Below are 26,915 nucleotides of genomic sequence, written 5' to 3'. Positions count from 1 at the left end.
CAACTATTGGTGCAAAACGAGAGTTTGAATTGTAAATTTGTCTCAGATATTTTGCATGTTCTTAAACTTATTTGTGATGACTTTCTCCATATCTATGGAGTAGTTCTTCACTGAGATTTTGATGTATATGGTGTTTTGAGTGTTGTTTGTAGATTTTAACTATTGTTTAATTGCATGAAGTCGTTTACAGAGCATTGAATTAATCATTGGTTTATTTAATCGAAAAAGGAATATTTTGGTGATTATCATTTTATTATTTAGTTTGGTTTAATTTAGTAATCATTCTAAGTAATCGAGAGAGTTTCTTGAATAATATATTAAGCCAAGTTAGGAGAATATTCGAGAGACGTTTTCCTAAAGACTAGTCCACTAAAGTATTCTTGCATATCTTCACAGTGAATCATATTAGTTTATCTCGTAGAGTTCAGAATTAATCGAGAGATGAATCTTTACCTTACGTTAAATCTATTATTGAGTGAATTCGTGAGAATCATTAGAACATTAGAAGTGAATTTAAATAGAGTTAAATCTCAAATAACTATCTGGCACCTATCCTGTCATGTCCCTTATTTCTCATATTGATAGCAATCCGTTTAGTTCAACTCTCCGATTCTTTGTGATCAAGTCCACTTAGTCATAATTTAGTTTATTTCATTAATCGTAGTTATTAATCACACCAAATCAAAGTTTTAATAATCTAGAATAGCAAATAAGCCAGAAATTACTCGAACATTATTTAAATCCAATTCATGTGGAGAAAATAATTAAACTATACTATCTTTGACTAGCGAGAAATAATTTTCTGTTGTTTTTGCGCTCGTCAGCAGCTGTTCAGGACTCTAATTTCGATAATGCCCCAGATGACGGAAAAGGGGGAACAAGTGCAAAAGCTGGCATAGTAAGAACTAAGAAGAAGGTGGTCTAGGAAGATCAATTTTTGAGCTTACAAGCATATGTAGACTTCTGAATGTGGTGGAAGGAAAGGTCTCTTACCCACAAGAGGCGATTCCTCATCAAGGTTTAGACAAATACAATCCAGCAATCTTGGAGCAATTCATAAAGAGAAAAGGTTGGATGCAGTTTACAGAGAAGCTGGTGGATGTCAAGGGACACCTTGTCCGAGAATTCTAAACCAACACGGTGCACATTGTTAAAGGGACAAAGGTTACAAAAGTGCACAACCTTAAAGTCAACTTTGAATAACGCACTTTGAACACATATTTTGGTCTTGAAGATGTAGAGCCAAAGGAGTATTTGGCTAAGTTGGTGGAGAATGAGGAGGTTAGACCATGGCTTGATGAGATTCTTGCACCTGGGCCTACTCCCCTTTGGATAGGTGCCGGAGTGCCAATCCTTCGCCAGACTCTAAGATTTGAGGCAAAAGTGTGGCAAACGTTTGTATGCACCAGACTTGGCCCATGCCTGAATGAGAACAACTTGCTATTGACAAGAGCAGTGCTGGTAGCTTCTACCATGGCCGGGTACCCAATCAATGTGAGTGCTCTGATGTCGGCCAATATCTCTTTTGTGGCATAGTAGGGCAACACTTCCTACCTTTTCCCTAGCATCTTCACTGAGTACTTGACTAACTCCAAGGTGGAGTCCAGGACGTTTGATACGAAGGTCAAGCCAACTGGTCCATTTGATCTGTACAAGTTTCAAGACCTGAGGAACCCGAAGAAGAGCACTCAACATCCTACTTTTGATGTCCAATCTGTTGAGCTAGTAGTTGTAGCCCTAGGTCCCTCTGAGATCCCTTCTACTTTAGTTGAGCCTTAAACCGGTGCTGGAGCTACTATTTCTGAGCCATCATCTTTACCCCTGCTCTATTGCCTACTCCAGCTCCGAGATCGGTGCCTTTACCTACATGCCCATTATTTGCTTTGCGGGTTTCTCAAACACCGGATAGCCTAAACAATTACTTCAAAGTTGTCCGAGATTTTTAGTACAGTTGCAGGGTAGATTTCTTCATAGTTGGACCCTTCTGATATTGACATGAAGCTCACCAAGGTCTTGGACAACTTGAAGGTAATTATGGACGCACTGGTATAACATGGTGCAGTGATCGAGCGATTGAACAAGCAGGTGAAGAAGATGAGAAAGACACAACCAACAAGAAGTCAGTTGACTCACTCAAAGCTGAGGTGATTAGGATAGCTGAGGCCGTCGACTTGCCATTTAACATGCTACTAGACCCCACCCAACCTCACCTAGATCAACTTTCTCATGAGGATCCCACTGCTCAGGCTGAGGAGCCTTGCCTTACATCTAGCACTGCGGCTACGGTGCGTGATATGTTTAGCTCTCCGGCATCTCCCACAAAGGATGATGGCATTATTTAGTTAGTTGAGCCATCTGGGACTGATGCTACTGATGACACAGTAATGACAGAGACCCTTAGGGAGTTTTTTCGCCCTCTCTGATCTTTGATCTTATTTTGTTAAGCATTGGGGACAATGTTTCTTTTTATTTGGGGGATGGGGTGGAGAATTCTATATTTGATAATTGGCACATTTGATGACACTAGGATGTAATAATTGGATGATTTTATTTTGTTTATCTTTAGTAGTTTGTTACATTTAGTAGTATCTTTAATTTGATTGTTTTCGTAGTATCAATTTTATGTTTTTCCTTTTTTTTGTTGATAATAAACATTTGGTTTCTTAATGGCATGGTTCTTTCTAAAGGTAGTTTCTTGTGTGAACTGGGTGGCTCTTCCTGAGGATGGATGGTATGACAACTTTCTTAAGAGAATGAGTCTTTTTCATGTTTAGGTAATAATAGTAGTAGGTAGTAATGAATAAAAGCTCTAATCAAGTTAGTTTATGAAAATGAGTTATTTATGCTTCATGTGGCACTATCATACTTAGCTAGATGTTTATGGTTTGAGTCAATGTTTTGAAAGAAGTAACTCTAGTAGTAGTGACTTTGAGGCTCTTGAGTTGTCTTTAATAATCATTAGGAGGTTGAATGTACCATAGTGATCTTCAACTTGATTGTGATTGTTGTGGGTTCTAGACTCTACCCTCTTTTACGGTCTAGTTTCATGAGAGGTGAGATGAAACTTTGTGCTAGTCTAGATATTTGAGTGAATAGTCTAGAAGTTATCTCGAATGTGCTTCAAGGCGAAATTCTAAGTTTGGTTAGTTGAAAGATGATTGTAGGATTTCCTTGGACTGTTTGACCTTTCTATTGCCACCCTATGATCATTATCCCTGGTCAACCCCTTTGAGCCTTTAGCCTTTCTCTGTTGATAACCATGTTATAAGCCTTTACCCATTTTGAACTTAATCTTCTCTTGGCACCCGAACCCTCCTTAGCACTAATATATGGTAAGTGGCTCAAAGCATAAGTTTGGGGGGAAAGTAGAGGAATCAAAAAACAAATATCAAGGCATTTCAAGAGAGAAAAGAAATAATCTCCATGAAAGAGAAAGATAAGAAAAGACAGTGATGAGAGCAAAAAGAAACCCACAAAGAGGACAAAAGGAGAGATTGATGAAATTGAATGAGTCAAGTAACTCTAGTGTAAACATCAAGGAAGGAAAAGAATGAAATTGCCAATAAAGAATTATGACAAGTCTCTCTAGCCCCAAGGAAAAAGAAATTCCTCTAAGGGTTTGGAAAATGTGAGCTAGGAAATGAGATATGAAGTGCTTATGGAAGGGTGTAATCACTTATATCCCATATAGTATCCTACTCCAATCCAAAAACCTTCATTACAACCCGAAAGAAGTCCTATTTAATTTCGAACCAAGTACGCTTACATTAGTGGAAATTTACATGAGGGGCAAGCCTATGGTACTTGAAGCTTTACTTGGGACATTCCTTTATGAGAGAAGAGTGAAACCTTTGTTGCTCTAGAAATTGAGTGTTAAAATTTGAAGTGAACGTGCAAATAGAAGGTAGATGAGGAAGATTTTGGAGTCCACCATGATCTACATGAAAGAACAAGAATTCCTTGATTAATGAAGTCAATTCTTGAGGCTCAAATGTCATACTAGAATTACATGCAAGTTGCACCTTTGAAAAATTTGACACCCTATTTAAAATGCATGAGCAGTGTGGATAATTATTGGTCCCAACTGGGTATAAATGACTTGTAGGGGGCTATTTGAAATGATCATACACTGAGTGAAGGAGGGAACTAATCTAATTTCTTGAGGACAAGCAAAGACTTAAATTTGGGGGAGTTGATAAGTGTGAATTTAACCACTTATTAGTACCTTCTTGATCCAGTTTCAGTTTGAAAGTGAATATTTTTGTCCCAAATCTAATGAATATGGGTGAATTGCAAGTATGCTAGAGAAATGTGAGCTTAACGAAGAAATCTAACTCAACAATGAGATATTTCAGCTCAAATCAGTCAGGAGGAGAACTACAAAGAAAAGTGTGTTCCGCAGAATTACATATACGGCCGAAAAAGCAAATATAGCTCGCAAATAATGACATGGGCCACAGAAGAAGTTCTGAAGCTTCAGAGGATTTTGGTAGAAGTGCGGTCCACAAATCAAAAAGTGTGGTCGCACTTGTGGTTCGCACTGTCAAGACTGGAAGATCAGAGAAAAAGAAAAAGAACAAGTCTGAAGCCTCCTCAAAGTATGGTCTGCAACAATTTTGTGCTGCCGCAGAAGCTTATGTGCGGCCGTAGATCTTCTTCAACTAAAAGCACTTGCAAGAGAAACCTACCAAAATGCATACCGCATATGTAATTGTACGATCACAGAACCCTCCGAAGGCATTTTTTTAGAAATTTCATAGCCCTATAAATAGATGAGAAACACTTTTTTAGGGCACCTTTCATACTATAACAACAACTAGCAGTTATCTTTAGCTATTTTGGGCAACTTATGACTACAATTAGAGAAGATCTATTAATTTTACACTTTAATTCTAGTTTTATATCTGTAATTACTTCTTCTTATTATTTTTCTATGTCAATTACCATGAGTAGCTAGATTTTCTCTAGTTTTGTGATCCAACCCTAGTGTGTAAAACTTATGGGTGTTTAATATTAGTGCTTGCTATTGATTGGTGGATGTTATTTAGTATTGTTTATGCTTTATAAATATAATTAATCATTGCAAATATTGATTCATGCACATGTGACTTAATTTTTAAGTGTGAAAGAGGGATTTAGTTTAGGAAAACTTAGCTAACAAGAATTAAACTAGTTGAAGTTTTGGTTAGTTTGATTAAAGGATTTGAACTAGAGATAGGGATAATCCAACTTGGACTCACATTCAATTGTTTTGGTTGTTAACCATTTGGTCTTGAGAATGCCAATTTGAGCATAATCACTCTTTAACCGAGAGGTAGAGAGTGGGTATTTGAGCATTGAGAGTCACAACAAACCCCAATCTACCAAGCAAGAATAGAATTACTCTACCCATTAGGTTTACATCTAAGTTAAGGTTATAACCCTAGGTCTTTCTTCATTCGATAAAAACATTAAAAATATTTCAAACATTATTTGCTCAATAGTTAGTTAATCCCTTAGAAGCTAATTCAGATAACAATTACCCACTTTTGTTTGAAAGCTAAATTTAGTTATTTCGAGTTCCTTTCTTGATTGTTTACCTTAACGTCATCTTAAACTCCCCGAGGATTCGACCCCCACTCGCGTTAGGTTTTATTATTGTAACAATCGTTTCATACTCCTTAATTGAGTGTTAATTGGATATGATCACTAGTACACACTCTCCATAAGGCCCACCAAGAAACTAGGGCATCCTGAAGTACTGAGGTGGTAATGAACCCCTCTATGACCTGAGCTAGTCCAACTAGCGCAGTTTGAATAGGGATCTCCTCCTCTTGTTTGATATGAGGCTCTACTATAGGTGCTAATGTACGTGCTCTAGGTTGAGATCTACCTTTGCCTAGGCCTCGACCTCGGCCTCTACTTCTGTTAGTGGCAGCAACCTGGGCCTCTGGCTCCTAACCAATTGTGGATGATGTGCGTGTCCTCACCATATGTGAGAGAATAGGAATAGAATGATTCAAACTCAATGATATACTCGCATGATAGATAAAGAAAGAAGTGAAATTTCCTAAATCTTTACCGCCTCTAGAAGATAAGTACAGACATCTCATATTAATCCTCAAGACTCTGCTAAGCTTGATCATGACTCGTGAGATCTAGGCAACCTAGTGCTTTGGTACCAACTTTTCATGGCCAGAAATCCCAATCATGGGGCCGTGATGGCGCCTAACATTCACTTTCTAGGTAAGCCAAGGTTAGCTAAAGAATTAACCAATTTTAATAATTTAGAACATAATAATAAAATTTAACAACTGAAATACCCTAAAATACATGTGAATAATACATAAGTACACAGTATATACTAATCCCAAAAATTCGGAGTCACAAGCACATGAGTGACTAGAATACTACAAATATGGTCTGAATGAAGAACATCTGTTCGAAACAAGATAAATAGTAAAAACAAGATAGAAGGGGAATTTAATGACTACGAACGCCCTGCAGCTCTACCTCAAGTCTCTTGAGTGAGTCGAATCTGAGTAATCTCCTCTAGGCGCCGCTAAGACCAACATCCGAATCTGCACAACAAGTGTCGAAGTGTAGAATGAGTATCACCAACCCCATGTACTCTGTATGTGTTGAGCCTAATCTCAACGAAGTAGCGACGAGGCGATGACAAGATACTCACGATAAACCTATACAAATATAAATAAAATAACAAGAAATGTACAGAAAATAGATAAAATCGTAAGAACGGGACCCGAAGGAGAACTAACAAAGGGCCCCAGAATAACATCATCTCAAAACCCTCATACCACGGTACTAGAATATAACTTTATAACTACAAACATAAAACACATCATACTACGTTGCGGCGCACAATCCGATCCTAATATTTATCATAATGTTTGTTGGTGCGTGCAACCCGATCCCAATATTATATCAATATCTATAGCAGCGTGTAACTCATTTCCATTATTAATTCATTTTGATACTATTGTGGTGCACTACCCGTTCCCATTATCAACTCATTAACATGATTAAATCAACACAAAGAAATTCTATAATCCTAGCACAAAAGGAAACAAAGCGCATAGAACGTCAAGGAACAATAAGTACAAACACAAAATAACCAATACCTCATATTCACTGTGACGAGCTATATGGACCGGAAGGTTCGTGATGTTCCCTGTATGGTTGGAGAGCGGGTTCTGCTTTGGGTATCGCCTATGAATGGCGTTATGAGATTTGGGAAGAAAGGAAAGTTGAGTCTGAGGTTTATTGACCCTTCTGAGATATTGAGGCGTGTTGGGGAGGTTGCTTATGAGCTCGCCTTACCTCCCAGCCTGGCAGGAGTCCACCCGGTATTTCATGTTTCAATGCTCCGAAGGTATCATGGTGATCCGTTGCACGTGTTGGATTTCAGTTCAGTCCAGTTGGACAAGGATCTATCTTATGTTGAGGAGCTAGTGGCAATATTGGACAGGCAGGTTAAAAGGCTAAGGTCAAAGAACATTGCATCAGTAAAGGTTTAGTGGCGGGGCCAGTCGGTGGAGGAGGCGACCTGGGAGACCGAGCAGGATATGTGCAACCATTACCCTCATCTTTTCACTACTTCAGGTATGTCTTTATGCTCGTTCGAGGACAAACGAATATTTAAGTGTAGGAGGATATGACGACCCGGCTGGTCGTCTTAAGAATTAACGCCCAGATCCCCTATTAACTGCTTTCCCCAAGTTTATTTCTACTATTTTGATTTGTCGGGATGTTCGTTTTTGAGTTTTGAATAGTTTTGGGAAACTTAGTCCCTAAATGAGAGCGTAAGTATTGGAAAGTTGGACGTAGTCGGAACAGTATAAAGACGGCCTCAGAATGGAATTTTGATGGTTCTGTTAGCTCCGTTGGGTGATTTCGGGTTTAGGAGCGTGTTCGGATTGTGTTTTGTAGGTCCGTAGCTAATTTAGGCTTGAAATGCCGAAAGTCGAATTTTTGAAGTTTTCGGTTCTATAGTGAGATTTTGATAAGAGGATCGGAATGGAATTTCGGAAGTTGAAGTAGCTCCGTAGTGTTGAATATGACGTGTGTGCAAAATTTCAGGTCATTTGGACGAGGTTTGATAGACTTTTTGATCGAAAGCATATTTTTAGAGTTTTTGGAATTCTTAGGCTTGAATCCAATGAAAAATAGGTGTTTTGATGTTGTTTTGAGCATTCCGAAGGTTGGAACAAGTTTGAATGAAGTTATGGGATATATTGGTAGGTTTGGTTGAGGTCCCAGGGGCCCCGGGTGTATTTCGAATGCTCAACAGACCATTTTTGGACTTGGAGAAGGATCAAATTTTGCTGGTATGTGTTGCAGACTTTTCTTCATCGCGATCACGTCAGGAGGATCGCGATCGCGAAGGCTTAGATGAGGCATAGGGAAACTTTGGTCTTCGCATTCGCGTGAAGAGGAATGCAAACGCGTAGCCTTGGGCAGTGCTGAATCGCGAACGCGTGGACTAGGCCACATTTGCGTAGAAGAAATAAGGCGGCAGTGGATTCTTAAATGTTTCTCTATGCGGTCGCGTAAAGCCAACCACATTCGCGTAAGTCTGAGGGAGCTAAGCATCGCGTTCACGGACGGGGTTCCGCGTTCGCGTAGAGTAAATCTGAGGCACGTGGTTTTTTTTCTTCGCAATTGCGACTGGTCTTCTACGATCGCGATTAAGGAATTGCCTGTGCAGATTTTTTTTAAAACCCAAAATCGAGGGTTTGAGCCATAATTCATATTTTGGCCTTGGGAGCACGGGAGATTGCGATTTTTGAAGATATTTTCACCTGGGCGATTTGGTTAAGTGATTCCTACTCGGTTTAGACTAATTTCCATGAACCTACACTTAAATTCATCCTTTAATTTCGAAATTATGGTGGAAATTGGGGGAAATGTTCTTAGACCAAGAAATTGAATTTTGATTGGGGATTTGACATTGGATTGAGATAATTTTGATATGGTTAGACTCGTGAGAGCGTGAGGATTATGAAAATATAAATTTTACCCGATTCCGAGACGTGGGCCCGAGGGGCGTTTTGATCATTTTACCTAATTTCGTGTATTAGCTTAGAATTTCTTTTTAGAATCAGTTACTTGAAGTGTTATTTACATAATGCGCTTGAATTGAATAGATTTGGGCAACTTAGAGTCGAGTACGCGTGGCAAGAGCGTGGTTTCGGGTTGACTTTGAGCCGGTTCGAGGTAAGTGGCTTGTCTAACCTTGTGTGAGGGACTTTTCCCCTTAGGATTGGTATTGTGATAATTGAAATGCCTTGTACGTGAGGTGACGAGTGCGTACTTGTGCTAATTGTTGAAAATCTGGTTTTCATTAAGTAAATTTAATTGTGTTTTCCCTTTCTATTTATTCTACTTGCACCTTTAAACCTGTTGTTAGTTGGAGAAGTATGTCTAATTGACTTAATTGTTTTATTTGCTTTAACTGCCTTATTTGTATTACGTAAAGCATGCTAGGTTAGAATTGTCTGTGTTTACCTTGTTATGAAGTTGAGTTTATTTGAGTATTCCTTGTGCCATTTTTGTGTGTTTTACTTTGGGACTACGGGACGACATCTTGGGAGATCCCCTGTATGCATTTACGATTTGAGCTGAAGTGCAGGATACCGAAAGATCCCCAACACGTATATTGAGGATATCAAGAGATCTTCGGGATACCAAGACATCCCTAGCATATATTGAGGATACCGAGAGATCCTCGGGATACCAAGAGATCTCTATCATACAATGAGGATACCAAGAGGTCCTCGGGATACCAAGAGATCCCTAGCATATATTGAGGATACCGAGAGTTCCACGGGATACCAAAAGATCCCTATCATACATTGAGGATACCAAGAGATCCCTAGAAAACATTGAGGATACAGAGAGATCCTCGGCATACCAAGAGATCCTTGGTATATATTGAGGGTACTAAGAGATCCTCGGGATACTGAGAGATCCCCGGTTATTTCCTTGTGATTTTTTTGCCTCTGTTTCAGTTATTGAATTCCTTGTTTTCCTGTATTAAATTCTCATCGTAAGTTTTCAACTGTATTGCTTATCTTATACTGACATGTCTGATATTCTTTATTGTTATCTCAGTAGGGCCCTGACCTTCCTCGTCACTACCCCACTGAGGTTAGGCTTGACACTTACTGAGTACCGCTGTGGTGTACTCATGCTCCTTTTGTGCATGTTTTTCATGTGCAGATCCAGGTACTACGACTCAGTCCTATCACCCTTGAGGCGAGGCGACTGCTCTAGCGACTTCGAGGTATATCTACCGCGTCCGCAGACCGAGGAGTCCCTTTCTATTCTAGCTTTTATACATTGTCCTTCTATATTTCTTTTCCTTGTTAGATATTACAGAGTTAGAGTACTATGTAGTGATCCTTAGCTTGTGATTCATGGGTTTTTGGGTTTTGGAAGTATGTATTGGTTGAGAGTTAAATATTGTGTATGCCGAGCGGCACTTTAAAATACTGTTTTATCACTCTTCATTCTGTTTTAATTTGTTTTTATTCCGTACTTTGGTTATCTTCCATAATTTAGGCTTACCTAGTCGTAGAGGACTAGGTGTCGTCACGATGGTTCACGGAGGGCGAACCGGGGTTGTGACAAGTTGGTATCAAAGCTCTAGGTTCATAGGAGTCATACATCACAAGCCAGTTTATTATAGTCTCGCTGATCGGTACGGAGACGTCTGTACTTATCTACGAGAGGCTATGTAACTGTTAGGAAAAATTCCACTTCATTTGATTTCCCTATCGTGCTAGATTTTTGACATCATGAATTCTGAACTTCTATATTCTATTCTCTCATCGATGGTGAGGACACGCGCTACCTGAAATGATCAGGCACCCGCGCCTTGCAAGAGTCTCCAAAAGTCGGGACCAGAGTAGAGGCCGAGGACGCACACGTGGTGCAACAAGAGCAGTTGTGTGAGCTACCACCGAAGTGCCATTAGCAGTTCCAGACGGAGTCCAGGCACCTGATACGCCTACTGCTACTACTATTCCAGCACTTCAGGAGGCTTTATCATAGTTCATGAGCATGTACACCACTTTGGCTCAGGCAGAGTTGCTTCCCCTTGCTGCAGCTACATCTCAGGTCGGGGGAGGAGTATAAACTCCCACCGCCTGCACTCCAAAGCAGCGAGATCTCATTGTTCAGGTTCCAGGTGTCATGGCAACATAGCCTGTGGTCCCAATTCAGCGGGTGGTGAGGACCTCTCGCGGAGTAGAGGACAGGTGGGCACATGAGAGAAGGGACAGACGAGGTAAGGAGAGAGAGTATAGGGAAGTAAGGAGACCTCGTAGACTGGAGAGACCTACTGGTCCATATTTTGGAGGAAGAGTACGATATGGTAGAGGTTTTGTGGGTCAGCCAGCTTAGTTGGCATCTCAGATTTCACATAGTGTTTTAGGTGTTCAGGGGTCTTGGAGTACCCGTACCACGCAGTTCCCACTACCACGTCCTCCCAGAGCTTGTTTTAAGTGTGGTGACACATGCCATCTGGTGAGGGATTGCCCTAAACTTGGGAGGAGTTCACCTCCACAGACTTCTCAGCCATAACGTGCCCTGCAGAGTTCTCAGGCTATGGTTACAGCTCCAGTTGCTACCCCACTTGCTCAGCCAGCCAGAGGTAGAGGTCGGGGAGGTAGAGGTTTCCCTAGAGGGGGAGGTTGGGCCAGATACTATGCCCTTCCTACCCGTACCGAGGCTGTTGCCTCCGATTTTGTCATCACAGGTATTATACTGGTTTGTCACAGAGCTGCATCGGTTCTATTCAATCCAGGCTCCACTTACTCTTGTGTGTCTTCTTATTTTGCTCCGCATTTGGGTGTATCTCAAGATTCTTTGAGTTCCCCTGTTTATGTTTCTACTCCTGTGGGAGATTCTCTTGTTGTAGACTGCGTTTATCGATCGTGTTTGGTTGCTCTTAGAGGTTTTGAGACCAGAGCTGATTTATTGTTGCTCAGCATGGTAGATTTTGACATTATCTTAGGCATGGACTGGTTGTCACCCCATTATGCTATTCTTGATTGTCATGCCAAAACCGTGACGCTGGCTATGCCAAGTATACCGCGTGTTAAGTGGAGGGGTACTTTAGATCACACTCCCAGTAGAGTTATTTCTTTTCTTAAAGCTCAGCATATGGTTGAGAAGGGGTGTGACGCGTATTTAGCTTATGTGAGAGATGTCAATATTAATACCCCTTCAGTTGATTCGGTTCCAGTAGTACGGGATTATCCCGATGTGTTTCCAGTTGACCTTCCGGGCATGCCACCTGATAGAGATATTGATTTTGGCATTGATCTGTTGCCGGGCACTTAGCCCATTTCAATTCCTCCGTATCGTATGGCTCCTCCTGAGTTGAAGGATTTGAAGGATCAGTTACAGGAATTGCTTGATAAGGGTTTTATTCGGCCCAGTGTATCACCTTGGGGTGCTTCTGTCTTGTTGTGAGTAAACAAGATGGTTCTATGGGTATGTGTATTGATTATCGCCAGTTGAACAAGGTTACAATGAAAAACTATTATCCTTTTCCTCGTATTGATGATCTGTTTGACCAACTTTAGGGCGCACATGTGTTTTATAAGATTGATTTGCGCTCAGGTTACCATCAGTTGAAGGTTTGGGAGCCAGATATACCGAAGACTACTTTCAGGACTCGGTATGGTCATTACGAGTTCCTTGTCATGTCATTTGGGCTGACCAATGCCCAAGCAGCCTTTATGCATTGATGCACAGTGTGTTCCGGCCGTATCTTGACTCATTCATTATTGTCTTTATTGATGATATTCTGGTGTATTCCCAAAGTCGGGAAGATCATGAGCAGCACTTGAGGACTGTGCTTCAGACTCTGAGAGAGAAGAAGTTATATGCTAAGTTCTCGAAGTGTGAGTTTTGGTTAGATTCAGTGGCATTCTTAGGCCACGTGGTATTAAGTGAGGGTATTCAGGTGGATCCGAAGAAGATAAAGGCCATGTAGAGTTGGCCCAGACTATCCTCAGCTATCGAGATCCGCAGTTTTCTCGGTTTGGCGGGCTACTACCGTTGTTTTGTGGAGGGGTTTTCATCGATTACGGCCCCGATGACCAGGAAGGGTGCTCCGTTCCAGTGGACGGAGGAGTGTGAGGCGAGCTTTTAGAAGCTCAAGAAAGCTTTGACCACATCCCCAATTTTGATACTGACTACAGGTTTGGGGTCTTATACGGTCTATTGCAATGCCTCGAGGGTTGGCCTCGGAGCGGTGTTGATGAAGGACAATAGGGTGATTGCCTACGCGTCCAGACAGATGAAGATACATGAGAAGAACTACCATGTTCACAACCTTGAGTTAGCTGACATTGTTCACGCTCTGAAGATTTGGTGCCATTATTTATATGGGGTTTCCTGTTAGATTTATAATGACCATCGGAGCTTGCAGCACCTGTTCAAGCAAAAGGATCTAAATTTACACTAGAGGAGGTGGTTAGAGTAGCTAAAGGACTATGATATCACTATTTTGTATCACCCGGGCAAGGCCAATGTGATGGCCAATGCTTTGAGTCGTCGGCAAAGAGTTTGGGGAGTTTGGCTTATTTACCAGCATTAGAGAGGCCTATGGTGATGGACATTCAGGCCGTAGCCAGCCAGTTTGTGAGATTGGATCTTTCAGAGCCCAGTCGGGTTCTAGCTTGTATGGTTTCTCGGTCTTCCTTATTCGATCGTATCAGGGAGTGACAGTATGATGACCTTCATTTGCTTGACCTCAAGGACAAGGTTCAGCATGGTGATGCTAGAGATGTGACTATTGGTGATGATGGGGTATTGGCAATGTAGGGTCAGATTTGTGTACCCAATGTTGATGGACTTCGAGAGTTGATTCTAGAGGAGGCCCATAGTTCGTGGTATTCCATTCATCTGGGTGCCGCGAAAATGTACCAGGATTTGAGATAGCACTATTGGTAGAGGCAGATGAAGAAAGATATAATTAGATACGTAGCTCGGTGTCTCAACTGTTAGCAGGTAAAGTATGAGCACCAAAGACCGGGTGGGTTGCTTTAGCAGAAAGAGATTCCGGAGTGGAAGTGGGAGCGGATCACCATGACTTTGTAGTTGGGCTCCCACGGACTTTGAGGAAGTTTGATGCTATTTCGGTAATTGTGGATCGGCTGACCAAGTCCGCTCATTTTATTCTTGTGTGTACTACTTATTCCTCCAAGCGGTTGGCGGAGATTTATATCAGGGAGATTGTTCGTCTGCATTGTATTCTAGTGTCCATCATTTCAGATAGAGGTACTCAGTTCACATCACGGTTTTGGAGGGCCGTTCAGCATGAGTTGGGTAGTCAGGTGGAGTTGAGTACATGATTTCACCCTTAGATGGACGGACAGCCCGAACACACTATTTAGATTCTTGACGATATGCTCCATGCGTGCGGGATTGAGTTTGGAGGGTCTTGGGATAAGTTCTTGCCATTGGCGGAGTTTGCTTACAACAATAGTTATCAGTCCAACATTCAGATGGCACCGTATGAGGCTTTAAATGGTAGGCGGTGTAGATCCCCGGTGGGCTGGTTTGAGCTAGGTGAGGCTAGATAATTGGGCACGGACTTAGTTCAGGATGCTTTGGAGAAGGTCAAGGTGATTCAAGATAGACTCCGTACAGCCCAGTCCAGACAAAAGAGCTATGCGGACCGGAAGGTTCATGATGTTTCCTATATGGTTGGAGAGCGGGTTCTGCTTCTGGTTTTGCCTATGAAGGGCGTTATGAGATTTGGGAAGAAAGGGAAGTTGAGTCCGAGGTTTATTAGCCCTTCTGAGATATTGAGGCATGCTGGGGAGGTTGCTTATGAGCTCGCCTTACCTCCCATCCTGGCAGGAGTCCACCAGGTATTTCATGTCGATGCTCCGGAGGTGTCACGGTCATCTGTCGCACGTGTAGGATTTCAGTTCAGTCCAGTTGGACAAGGATCTATCTTATGTTGAGGAGCCAGTGGCAATATTGGACAGGCAGGTTAGAAGGCTGAGGTCAAAGAACTATGCATCAGTAAAGGTTCAGTGGCGTGGCCAGCCGGTCGAGGAGGAGACTTGGGAGACCGAGCAGGATATGCGTAGCCGTTACCCTCATCTTTTCACTACTTCAGGTATGTCTTTATACTCATTCGAGAACGAACGAATATTTAAGTGTAGGAGGATGTGACGACCCAGCCGGTCATCTTAAGAATTAATGCCCTGATCCCCTATTAAATGCTTTCCCCAAGTTTATTTCTACTATTTTGATTTGCCGGAATATTCGGTTTTGAGTTTCGGACAGTTTTGGGACACTTAGTCCCTAAATGTGAGATTAAGTGTTGCAAAGTTGGTCGTAGTTAGAACAGTCTGAAGATGGCCTCGGAATAGAATTCTGATGGTTCCGTTAGCTCCGTTGGGTGATTTCGGTCTTAGAAGCATGTTCAGATTGTGTTTTGGAGGTCCGTAGCTAATTTAGGCTTGAAATGCTGAAAGTCAAATTTTTGAAGTTTCTGGTTCGATAGTGAGATTTTGATCTGAGGGTCAGAATGGAATTCCGGAAGTTGCAATAGCTCCGTAGTGTTGAACGTGACATGTGTGCAAAATTTCATGTCATTTGGACGAGGTTTGATAGACTTTTTGATCGAAAGCGTATTTTTAGAGTTTTTGGAATTTTTAGGCTTGAATCCGATGAAAAATAGGTGTTTTGATGTTGTTTTGAGCGTTCAAAGGTTGAAACAAGTTTGAATGAAGTTATGGGATATATTGGTAGGTTTGTTTGAGGTCCCGAGGGTCTCGGGTGTGTTTCGGATGCTCAACGGACATTTTTTGGACGTGGAGAAGGATCAGATTTTGCTGGTATATGTTGCAGACTTTTCTTCATCGCGATCGCGTAAGGGGGATAGCGATCGCGAAGGATTAGATGAGGCAGATGGAAACTTTGCTCTTCGAGTTCGTGTGAAGAGTAATGCGAACGCGTAACCTTGGGTAGTGCTAAATCGCGAACGCGTGGACTAGGTCGTGTTCGCTTAGAAGAAATAAGGTAGCAGTGGATTCTTAAATGTTTCTCTACACGGTCGCGTAAATCCAACCGCGTTCGCGTAAGTCCGAGGGAGCTAAGCATCATATTCACAGACGGGGTTCAGCGTTCTCGTAGAGTAAATCTGAGGTGCGTGGTTTTTGTTCTTCGCAATCGCAACTGGTCCTCCGCGATCGCGATTAAAGAATTACCTGGGCAGATTTTTTTTAAAACCCATAATCAAGGGTTTGAGCCATAATTCATATTTTGGACTTGGGAGCTCGGGAGATTGCGATTTTTGAAGAGATTTTCACCTGGGTGATTTGGGTAAGTGATTCCTACTTGGTTTAGACTAATTTCCATGAACCTACACTTAAATCCATCCTTTAATTTCGAAATTATGGTGGAAATTGGAGGAAAAGTTCTTAGACCAAGAAATTGAGTTTTGATTTGGGATTTGACATTGGATTAGGATAACTTTGATACGGTTAGACTTGTGAGAGCGTGAGGATTCTGAAAATATAAATTTTACCTGATTCCGAGTCGTGGACCCGAGGGGTGTTTTGGTCATTTTACCTAATTTCGCGTATTAGCTTAGAATTTCTTTGTAGAATCAGTTACTTGAAGTGTTATTTACATTATGCAATTGAATTGAATAGATTCGGGCAATTTGGAGTCGAGTACTCGTGGCAAGAGCGTGGTTTCGGGTTGACTTTGAGCCGGTTCGAGATAAGTGACTTGTCTAACCTTGTGTGGGGGACTTTCCCCTTAGGATTGATATTGTGATAATTGAAATGCCTTGTACGTGAGGTGACGAGTGTGTACTTGTGCTGATTGTTGAAAATCCGGTTTTCATTAAGTAAATTTAATTGTGTTTTCCCTTTCTATTTATTCTACTTGCACCTTTAAACCTGCTGTTAGTTAGAGAAGTATGTCTAATTGATTTAATTGTTTTATTTGCTTTAACTGCCTTATTTGTATTACGTGAAGCATGCTAGGTTACAATTGTCTGTGTTTACCTTGTTATGAAGTTTAGTTTATTTGAGTATTCCTTGTGCCATTTTTGTGTGTTTTACCTTGGGACTATGGGACGACATCCTTGAAGATCCCCTGTACGCATTTATGATTTGAGCTGAAGTGCTGGATACCTAGAGATCCCCAACACGTATATTGAGGATACAAAGAGATCCTCGGGATACCAAGAGATCCCTAGTATATATTGAGGATACCGTGAGATCCTCGGGATACCAAGAGATCCCTATCATACATTGAGGATACCAAGAGATCCCTAACATACATTGAGGATACCGAGAGATCATCGGGATACCAAGAGATCCCTAGCATACATTGCATATACTGAGAAATCCTCGGGATACCAAGAGATCCCTGGTATATATTGAGGGTACTAAGAGATTCTCGGAATACTGAGAGATCCCCGGTTATTTCCTTGTGATTGTTTTTGCCTCTGTTTCAATTATTGAATTCCTTGTTTTACTGTATTAAATTCTTATCGTTAGTTTTCAACTGTATTGCTTATCTTATACTGACATGTCTGATATTTGATAAGTAGGGATTTTAACGAGTTTCATGCTCCTTCTTGCCTATGCTTTGATTATAAATTGTTACAAAATTGTCCCAAAAGGCTCATAAGTTGTGCTTGATTGCAGGTTTGATCGACAAAGTGACGAAATGTCAAAGATGGGCTCAAAAGGAGTAAAACCTGCTCAAGTATCAAAGACACAGTAAACTGAGGGCAAACAAGTCTAGTGCGGACCGCACAAAGTTGAATGCAGCCGCACTAGGTGATTCAGAGAAGAAAAAAACAGGCTTCAGGAATTGCGGCCGCGATACACATTTTGCGGTCCGCGGTGAAGGCTCTACGGCCGCGCTACCTTTTTTTGCGGTCCGCGGAAGGAGGTTCATAGAGTTGGCAAAAATGGGATTAAGGTAACGCGGCCGCGATACATATTTCGCGGTCCGCGGTAAAGGCTCCGCGGCTGTGCTACCTTTTTGTGCGGTCTACGGAAGAGATATTCAGAGAGATGGGAAATACCAATTGCGGTCATGGATGTGCGAACCGCGATAGCTGCCTCCGCGGCCGCGGTCCATTCTACGCGATCCGCAGAGCCCAAGTTCAGAGAGCCCAGAATTGAAGTCCAAAAGCCTAGTGCGGCCGCAGTCCATTTTATGCGGCCCGCACAGGGGTATTTTTGTCTAGTTTTTCTAGCCTAGTATAAATAGAATATTTTACCATTTTTTTAGGTCATCAGATATATCAGAGCTGAGCTGCACTCGTGGGAACATCATTTGTAGCCATTTTTATCATCTTAGCTTCAAATTAACGATAGATTCTCTGTATTTACATTAGCATTTAATTAATATGCCTTGTTCTTCATCTATTTCTTTATTTTCTTTTCAAGCATGAGTAGCTAAACCCATTAGCTAGGGTTGTGGCTCAACCCTAGTGTGGGTAATTGATGGGTGTTGCCATCTATTGTAAGATTGACTATGGGTGTTTGTTATTTGGGTCAATTTTATGGTTTAATCTATGAATTGGTGGTTGCAAACACTGGTTTGTGCTAAGTTGACTTGGCTCTTCTTGAGAAAGAGAGCCTAAGTCTCCAAAATTGACCCAACAAGGAATTGGGATGGACTCAAAAGAATTGATAGTCCCAGTTAATGGGTTAAACCTCGAGAGAGTAATCACCCTACCTGAACCCTAGTTGCTTGATCTAATTTGTCTACCCATTTGGTATTGAGAGGGTCAATTGGGCGAAATCACTCTCTCTACCGAGAGGCGTGAGAGTGGATAAAATTGTGCAACGTTTATAGCATAAGCCCCAATTATGTCAATCGAACTTTAATATCTTCTACCCGTCAATTAGCCACCTAGGTAATGTCACAACCCTAGTGCCCTTCTTCCCATTAGATACAACTTAACAATTATCTCGTAGCACAATCTAGTTTCAATTAATAGCTTGGTAATAGTAGTTTTATAATCTAAAAACCCAAAAATGTATGGAAGTGACATTTGGAACAAATACACACTTCTAGTCTAGATAGATACTCAACTCCATTACTAGCTCCATGTGGAAATCGATCCCGACCCTCATATCGGGTAAAAGCTATTACGACCCTCTCTTCCTACTTTTTAGTAGTGTGGAGTTTGAAGCAATCACTTTTTGGCGCTGTTGCCGGGGAGCTAACGGTGTCGGCTATCTATTTAGTTAGTTTTGAGTTTTGTTCTTCTTTCCTTCTTTGTTACTTACTTGTTTGTGATATTACTCAAGTACCAACATGGCTTTAAACAACGCAAATGACCCTCTTGGAAACGTGATAGCGGGGGAGGAGGTAGAAGATCTTGAGCAAGATGAGGTGCCTCTTGCACCTCAAGGACAACAAAGAGGCCAAAATGACAATGCAAATGCTAATCCAAATGATAATATTCCAGACCCTCCTCCGCCACCCCCATGAGTGGCTCCTAGAGTATTACCGAACCAGGGCTAGGCAAGTGCTATTGTCCCACCCCGAATCCGGGCGGGCAACTTTCAGATAACCAATGTGATGTTGACCTTACTTGAGCAGCGTGGGTACTTCACGGGCGCTGTAAATCAAAATACCTACAAACATCTCAAGGGGGTCGTAGATACATGCTGGGGGAGCACACAGACGAATATGTCCGAGGATGCGTTGAGATTGAGACTTTTCCCGTTCTCACTTCGGGGAAAGGCATTGGATTGACTTGAGAGACTCCCCAACCATTCCATCACAACTTGGGATGAGTTGGCGGATAAGTTTAGTGCCAAATTCTTCTCTCCTAGTCATATGGGGGCACTTCAAGATGAAATATTAGCCTTCAAGAAAGAACCAACATAACCTTTGCATGAGATTTGGGAGCGATATAGAACGATAGTGAAGGAGTGCCCAAATAATGATATGACCGAGGCTATGATCTAACAAACCTTCTACCGAGGCATAAATACTACAAATCAATGCATTATTAACCAATTGGCCGGGGGCAATTTTATGAAACTTTCTTATGAGGAGTCATGTGATGTACTTGATGAAATGGCAGACACATCTTCAGCATGGCAGAGTAGAGCAAATGTGCCTCAAGGTGACCCTACGGTTATCCATTTACACAAGGAATTACATGATCACGGGCAAGCGATAGCTGAGCTTACCACCACGATGAATCAATTAGCTAAGGTACAGTTGCAACAAGTTCAGAATCCTCGCCAAGTTAATGCCATGGAGGGTGTTAGTATGCTTGTCAACAAGAGAAGGCAAAGGAGGCAACAAAATCAAGGAAATTCTGAGCAATTTGTTGATGAATATGATGGGTGTCAAAATAATGGTTATGATGACCAAAGTGAAGAGGTACAATATGTCAACAACTATCAAGGCAATAGAGACAACTCTTCAAATCAACAATGGAGACCCCAAGGAAATTGGGGCAATCAACAACAAAGTGGTGGCAATTGGAATAACAACCAAAACAACAATTGGCGTAATAAGAACAACAACCAAGGCAACTGGAATGGAAATAACAACAACTGGGGCAGCAACAACAATGAAGGCGGGTGGAACAACAATGGAAACCAAGGCAACATGGGGCAAGGCTTTCAAAGGCCCCCAATGTACCAACAACCGAAAAATCCACTCCCTTTCTCTTCTCAGGGCCCTAGTTATTTTAGTAATGATATGGGTAGAATTGAAATGATGTTCGAGTAGATGATGAAGAGGAATGCGGATTTCGATGCACAATTGGCTTCCCACAACACCTCTATCCGAAACTTGGATGTGCAATTAGGCCAAATATCTCAGTCATTGAATACTCGCCCGAAGGGTGCTCTACCAAGTGATACGGTAGTGAACCCGAAGGGTGGAAATAATAATCATGTGATGGCAGTTACAACAAGAAGTGGGAAAGTCGGTGATGTGAATGCCTCAAAGCAAAAGCAAGTCGTGGATGAAGATGTTGAGTTGCGGGATATTGATGTACCTTTGATTGTTGAAGATGTGGTTGAAGAGAATGTGAACAATGATGTAAGGATTGATAGTGGTGAGGCCAAGGTAGAAACCCATGATGTCGTGAACCCGTCTAGGGAACACGTGATTGACATGCCCGAGCCGGTGGTGCCAAAAGCCAAGGTTCCTCTGCCAAGGCCACCTCCACCTTATCCTCAAAGGCTCGCAAAGCAGAAAATTGATAATCAGTTTAAAAGGTTCATTGACATGATGAAGAGCTTATCTATTAATGTGCCTCTGGTGGAGGCACTTGAACATATGCCAGGATATGCAAAATTCATGAAAGATTTGGTTACAAAGAAGCATTCTATGGACTGTGAAACTATACAGATGACTCACCAGGTTAGTGCTATAGTGCATTCAATGACCTCAAAGCTTGAAGATCCCGGTGCTTTCATCATTCCTTGCACCATTGGGAGTGCGAATTTTGCTAAAGCTCTTTGTGACTTGGGAGCTAGTATAAATTTGATGCCCTAAGCCAACTTCAATGAGACTTCAAATGGCGGATCGATCGATGAAGCGACCTTTGGGCATTATTGATAATGTGCTTGTCCGGGTGGACAAATTCATATTGCCGGCCGACTTTGTGATTTTGGATTGTGAGGTGGACTATAAGGTTCCTATTATCTTGGGCAGACCTTTCCTTGCAACGGGGAAGGCATTGGTTGATGTTGAAACGGGTGAGCTCACTTTTCGAGTGGGAGACGAAAAGGTCTTTTTCCACGTTTGCAAATCTATGAAGCAGCCCAATAGCACCGGGGTGTGCTCATTTGTAGACCTTGTCATAGCAGTGATTGTGGATGATACCAGTGCTATGATCAACGTGGAAGATCCGCTTGAAGCAGTGCTCTTGAACATGGATGTCAATGATGATGTTAGTAGAGTGGAAAGTGTCAATGCCCTACATGGGATGGGCTCTTATTCTTATGAGCCGAGGAAGCTATCTTTGGTCTTGAAAACCGGAAAACTCGACCAACGAAGCCATCCATTGAGGATCCACCGGTGTTGGAGTTGAAGCCACTTCCTCCATACCTCAGGTATGAATTCTTGGGTTCAAATTCTACTTTACCAGTTATTCTTTCTTCTTGCCTTACTAACATGCAGGTTGAGTCCACTTTGGCGGTGCTTCAAAAGCAAAAAAGGGCAATTGGATGGACTCTAGCTGACATTCGAGAAATAAGCCCCGCATTTTGCATGCACAAAATCATCTTGGAGGAGGATGCAAAGCCTTACTTGGAGCATCAAAGAAGATTAAATGAGGCAATGCAAGAAGTGGTGAAGAAAGAGGTTATCAAGTGGTTGGACGCCGGTGTGGTTTATCCTATTTCTGACAGTTCTTGGACTTCTCCGGTGCAATCTGTGTCGAAGAAGGGTGGTATGACTGTGGTGGCCAATGACAACAATGAACTCATTCCTACTCGCACGGTCACTGGATGGAGAGTATGTATGGACTATCAGAAGCTAAACAAGGTGACCCGAAAAGATCATTTCCCATTGTCATTCCTTGACCAAATGCTAGATCGTCTTGCGGGTCGTGCTTTCTATTGCTTCTTAGATGGTTACTTGGTGTACAATCAAATTTTAATTGCCCCGGAGGACCAAGAGAAGATAACTTTTACATGTCCCTATGGCACATTCGCCTTCTCTCGAATGCCATTCGGATTGTTTAATGCTCTGGCAACCTTCCAACGTTGCATGATGACTATTTTCACCGACATGGTGGAGGATATCTTGAAGTTTTTCGTGGATGATTTCAGTGTGGTTGGGGATTCTTTTGATGAGTGTCTGAAAAATTTGGATAGAGTATTGGCCCGGTGTGAAGACACAAACCTCGTACTCAATTGGAAAAATGTCATTTCATGGTTAAAGAGGGTATAGTGTTGGGTCACAAAATCTCGAAGCGAGGAATTGAAGTTGACAAAGCCAAGATAGAGGTGATTTCAAGGCTTTCTCCCCCTATTTCTGTCAAAGGGGTGAGGAGTTTTCTTGGGCACACGGGGTTTTACCGGAGGTTCATAAAGGATTTTTCTAATGTGGTACACCCTTTGTTCAAGTTGCTAGAGAAAGATGCAAAGTTCTTGTTCGACGAGAGTTGTATGCAAGAATTTGAGCTTCTCAAGCTCAAGTTGACTTCTACCCCCATCATTACTGCACCAAATTGGAACTTGCCTTTCGAGCTCATGTGTGATGCTAGTGACGTTGCGGTGGGGCTGTTTTGGGCCAAAGAATCAACAAGATGTTTCATCCGGTGTACTACGCAAGCAAGACCATGAATGAGGCTCAAAGGAACTATACAGTCACCAGAAAGAGTTGTTGGCTATTGTGTTTGCTATGGAAAAGTTTCGACCTTACCTTATGGGGGTCAAAGTTATAGTGCACACCGACCATGCTGCCCTTAGGTATTTGATGACCAAGAAAGACTCCAAGGCGAGATTGATGAGATGGGTGTTACTTCAAGAGTTTGATCTAGAAATTATTGACCAGAAGGGTAGTGAGAATCAAGTGGCGGACCACTTGTCCCGTTTGGAGGAGGAGGGAGGCCTTGTGATGGCCTTGAGATCAATTATTCATTTCCCGACGAACAACTCCTTGCGGTGTCAATGAAGGATATGCCATGGTTTACTGATGTTGCCAATTACCTTGTGACCGGAATAATCCCGTGTGAGCTCTCTTCTAACCAAAGAAAGAAGCTCAAGCGGGATAGTTTGGATTTCTATTGGGATGAGCCATACTTGTTCAAGATTTGCACGGATGGTGTGATTCGTAGATGTGTCTCGGAGGAAGAACAATTGAGTATCTTAGAGGCTTTCCATTCTTCACCTTATGGTGGCCATCATGGTGGGGTGAGGACCGCCTCAAAAGTTCTTGGTTGTCGATTCTATTGGCCCACCTTGTTCAAAGATGCAGGCGATTTGGTGAAGAGATGTGATGAGTGCCAAAGAGCAGGAGTAATTTCAAAAAGGGATGAGATGCCTCTCAATACGATTCTTGAAGTGGATATCTTTGATGTTTGGGGCATCGATTTCATGGGTCCATTTGTTAGCTCTTGTGGGAATACTTACATTCTCGTGGCGGTTGATTATGTCACAAAATGGGTTGAAGTCGTGGCTTTGCCTAATAATGAAGCCCGGAGTGTTGTTGCGTTTCTTAAAAAGAGCATCTTCACAAGGTTTGGCACTCCTCGTGCGATTATTAGTGATGGGGGGTCTCACTTTTGCAACAAGGCTTTTGATACGTTGCTTTCCAAGTACGGTGTCAATCATAAGGTTTCTACGCCCTATCATACTCAAGCTAGTGGTCAAGTGGAAGTCTCCAACAGAGAAATTAAGAGCATCTTGTCAAGAACTGTCAATGCTAATAGGATCGATTGGTCGAAAAAGTTGGATGACGCTCTATGGGCTTATGGACGGCTTACAAACCTCCGATTGGTATGTCTCCGTATCGGTTGGTGTTTGGAAAAGCTTTTCATCTTCCGGTTGAGTTAGAGCACAAGGCCATATGGGCTTTGAGGAAGTTGAATTTGGAATGGGATGTTGCGGCAAATCTTCGTGTTGAACAACTTAATGAGCTCGATGAGTTTAGATTCCATGCCTACTCAAGTTCATCCTTGTATAAGGACAAAATGAAGTACCTTCACGGCAAATATGCTCGAGGTAAGGAGTTCAAGGTTGGAGATATGTTTCTCTTGTTCAATTCCTTGTTACATCTGTTTCCGGGTAAGCTCAAGTCAAAGTGGAGTGGGCCATTTGAAGTTGTGTTCGTGACCCCATTTGGTGCTCTTGATCTAAGGAAGAAAAATGGTGAAGTTTTCAGAGTTAATGGGCACCGCATCAAGCATTATCTTAGAAAAATTGATGACAGCAACGTGGTGGCACTTTTTCATCTAAAGTGATGCGACGGTAACATGCGTCGTACCGCGACATTAAATCAGGCGCTTCTTGGGAGGCAACCCATGTATTTTTCTTCTTGTTTTCTCTGATTTTCTTTGTAGTTTAGGATTGATTTTTGAGCTAATTATTTGTGAGATGCTGAAGGGATTGTGTTGATGCAGTGCAGAACATTTTGGAAAAATTGAACAGTCTCTGAAGTTTGCTAGTGCGGCCACATTGCACTTTATGCAGTCCGCACTGGTAAAGGCCAAGTGAGGTACTCTCTGAAGTTTGCCACCGCGGCCGCATTCCATTTAGTGCGGTCCGTGGTGGACCTCCGCGACCGCGGTCTAGTTTTGTGCGGACCGCGGAGGTTTCCTTCTCAAGCTTCTTCTGAATAAACCCAGCGCGGTCCGCGGTCCGTTTTTTGCGGTCGCGCTGGTAGGCAAGACTGGGTCCCACATCTTTTTCTATAAATAGAGCTCAAGGGTCACCATTTACACTTTTTGAAATTTTAACACTCAGAGACATAAAAGCTACTGTTCATACTCTCTTGTGACCGTAATTCTTGCTTAGACTGACTAATTGCATTTCATTTTCACATCTGGTAATATTTCACTCATTCCTGGTTCGTTTAATTGATTAATTTTGTTTTTATTTTATTACTATTAGCCTGTAACTCCTTTTTCGTCCTGTTTTCTCTATTTTTGTTAGCTTAGGTTGGTTTAAGTGTTAGTTCTGGGGTGCTTAATGTGCATAATGACTGGGTAAATTAAGTAGGGACAAAGTAGGTGAAAACTTGAACAAAAATGCAAAAATTGGAAACCCTAACTCAGTGCCTGAACTAAGCACCCTTCGTGGACCACGGTAGCTTTTGTGCGGTCCGCGGTGCCCTGACGCGGTCCGCAGTACCATTTTGTGCGGATCGTGGTACTCATATGTTTGCAAGTTGACTTGTGCCCAGCATGGCCGCATTGCACTTAGTGCGGTCCGTGCTGGCCCACCGCGGTCGTGGTACCACTTTGTGCGGACCGTGATGGAGAGATTCAGAGGAGTGGTTTTCTAGACCCTACCCCAATGCTGACCACGGTGGCTTTTATGCGGTCCGTGGTGCACCCAATGTGGCCGCACTCCTTTTTGTGCGGGCTGCGGTACACTATTTCTGCAATATGTTCTGCAACTTTTGATCTTCTATTCGGCAATTCATTTTTCACAAATCTTTCACTGTCTGTGTTGATACTAACAAAGCTAGATGTTTATGCTTGCAGGCAATAGTTAAACAAAGAGGCAAAGGCTCGAAACAACTCGCCCGAGGTAATTCCTCCCGGGGAGGGAAGCAAAGGATGGTAAAACTCACTCCCCAGGCTAGAAAAAACATAAAGGATATGAGGAAAGCAATCAAAGCGGCCGACAGAGCCATTGACTACTCGGGGAGTGAGTACGAGCCCTCCCGAGAGATCTCTTCAGATTCAGTCCCACTATACATCCCGTATCCAGAGAACGCTATATATAGAGACACTCATCCCTCTTCCCCCGATGCTCGAGCTTCAATCAAAATTTCTTCTGGGTCGTCTGAGGGCTCAACGACAGGTAGTGGGGATGAATACTCTACCTCTCCCACAACGTCAATATCTGAAGAGGGTGCTAGAGGTGATAAGGGAGATGGGGAGTTACCTGGGGGTGGTGTGCCTCAGGTTAGGGGTGTTGACCGAACTAGAAATCCCGCTGTTTGGGAAAATAGATTCGTCAGCCAGGTGGCGTTCCACAAGTTTAGGGAATGGTGGCCGACACGAAAGTTGATCCTTGAGAGGAGCTTCATTGACAGAGACCTTCTACCCCTACACCCCAATGTACATAGACAGTTTCAAGCTCGAATGCGTTGGGAGCACTTCAAAGATAATTGTGTGAAGGTGAATGAGCACATGGTCAAGGAATTTTATAGCAATGTGGCCCATATCTTGAAGGGCAGTAAAGTGACCAAAGTGC

Source organism: Nicotiana sylvestris, chromosome 3 (genome assembly GCF_000393655.2).
Source record: "Nicotiana sylvestris chromosome 3, ASM39365v2, whole genome shotgun sequence".
Classification (NCBI taxonomy): Eukaryota; Viridiplantae; Streptophyta; class Magnoliopsida; order Solanales; family Solanaceae; genus Nicotiana; species Nicotiana sylvestris.
This window is presented reverse-complemented; position numbering follows the sequence as displayed.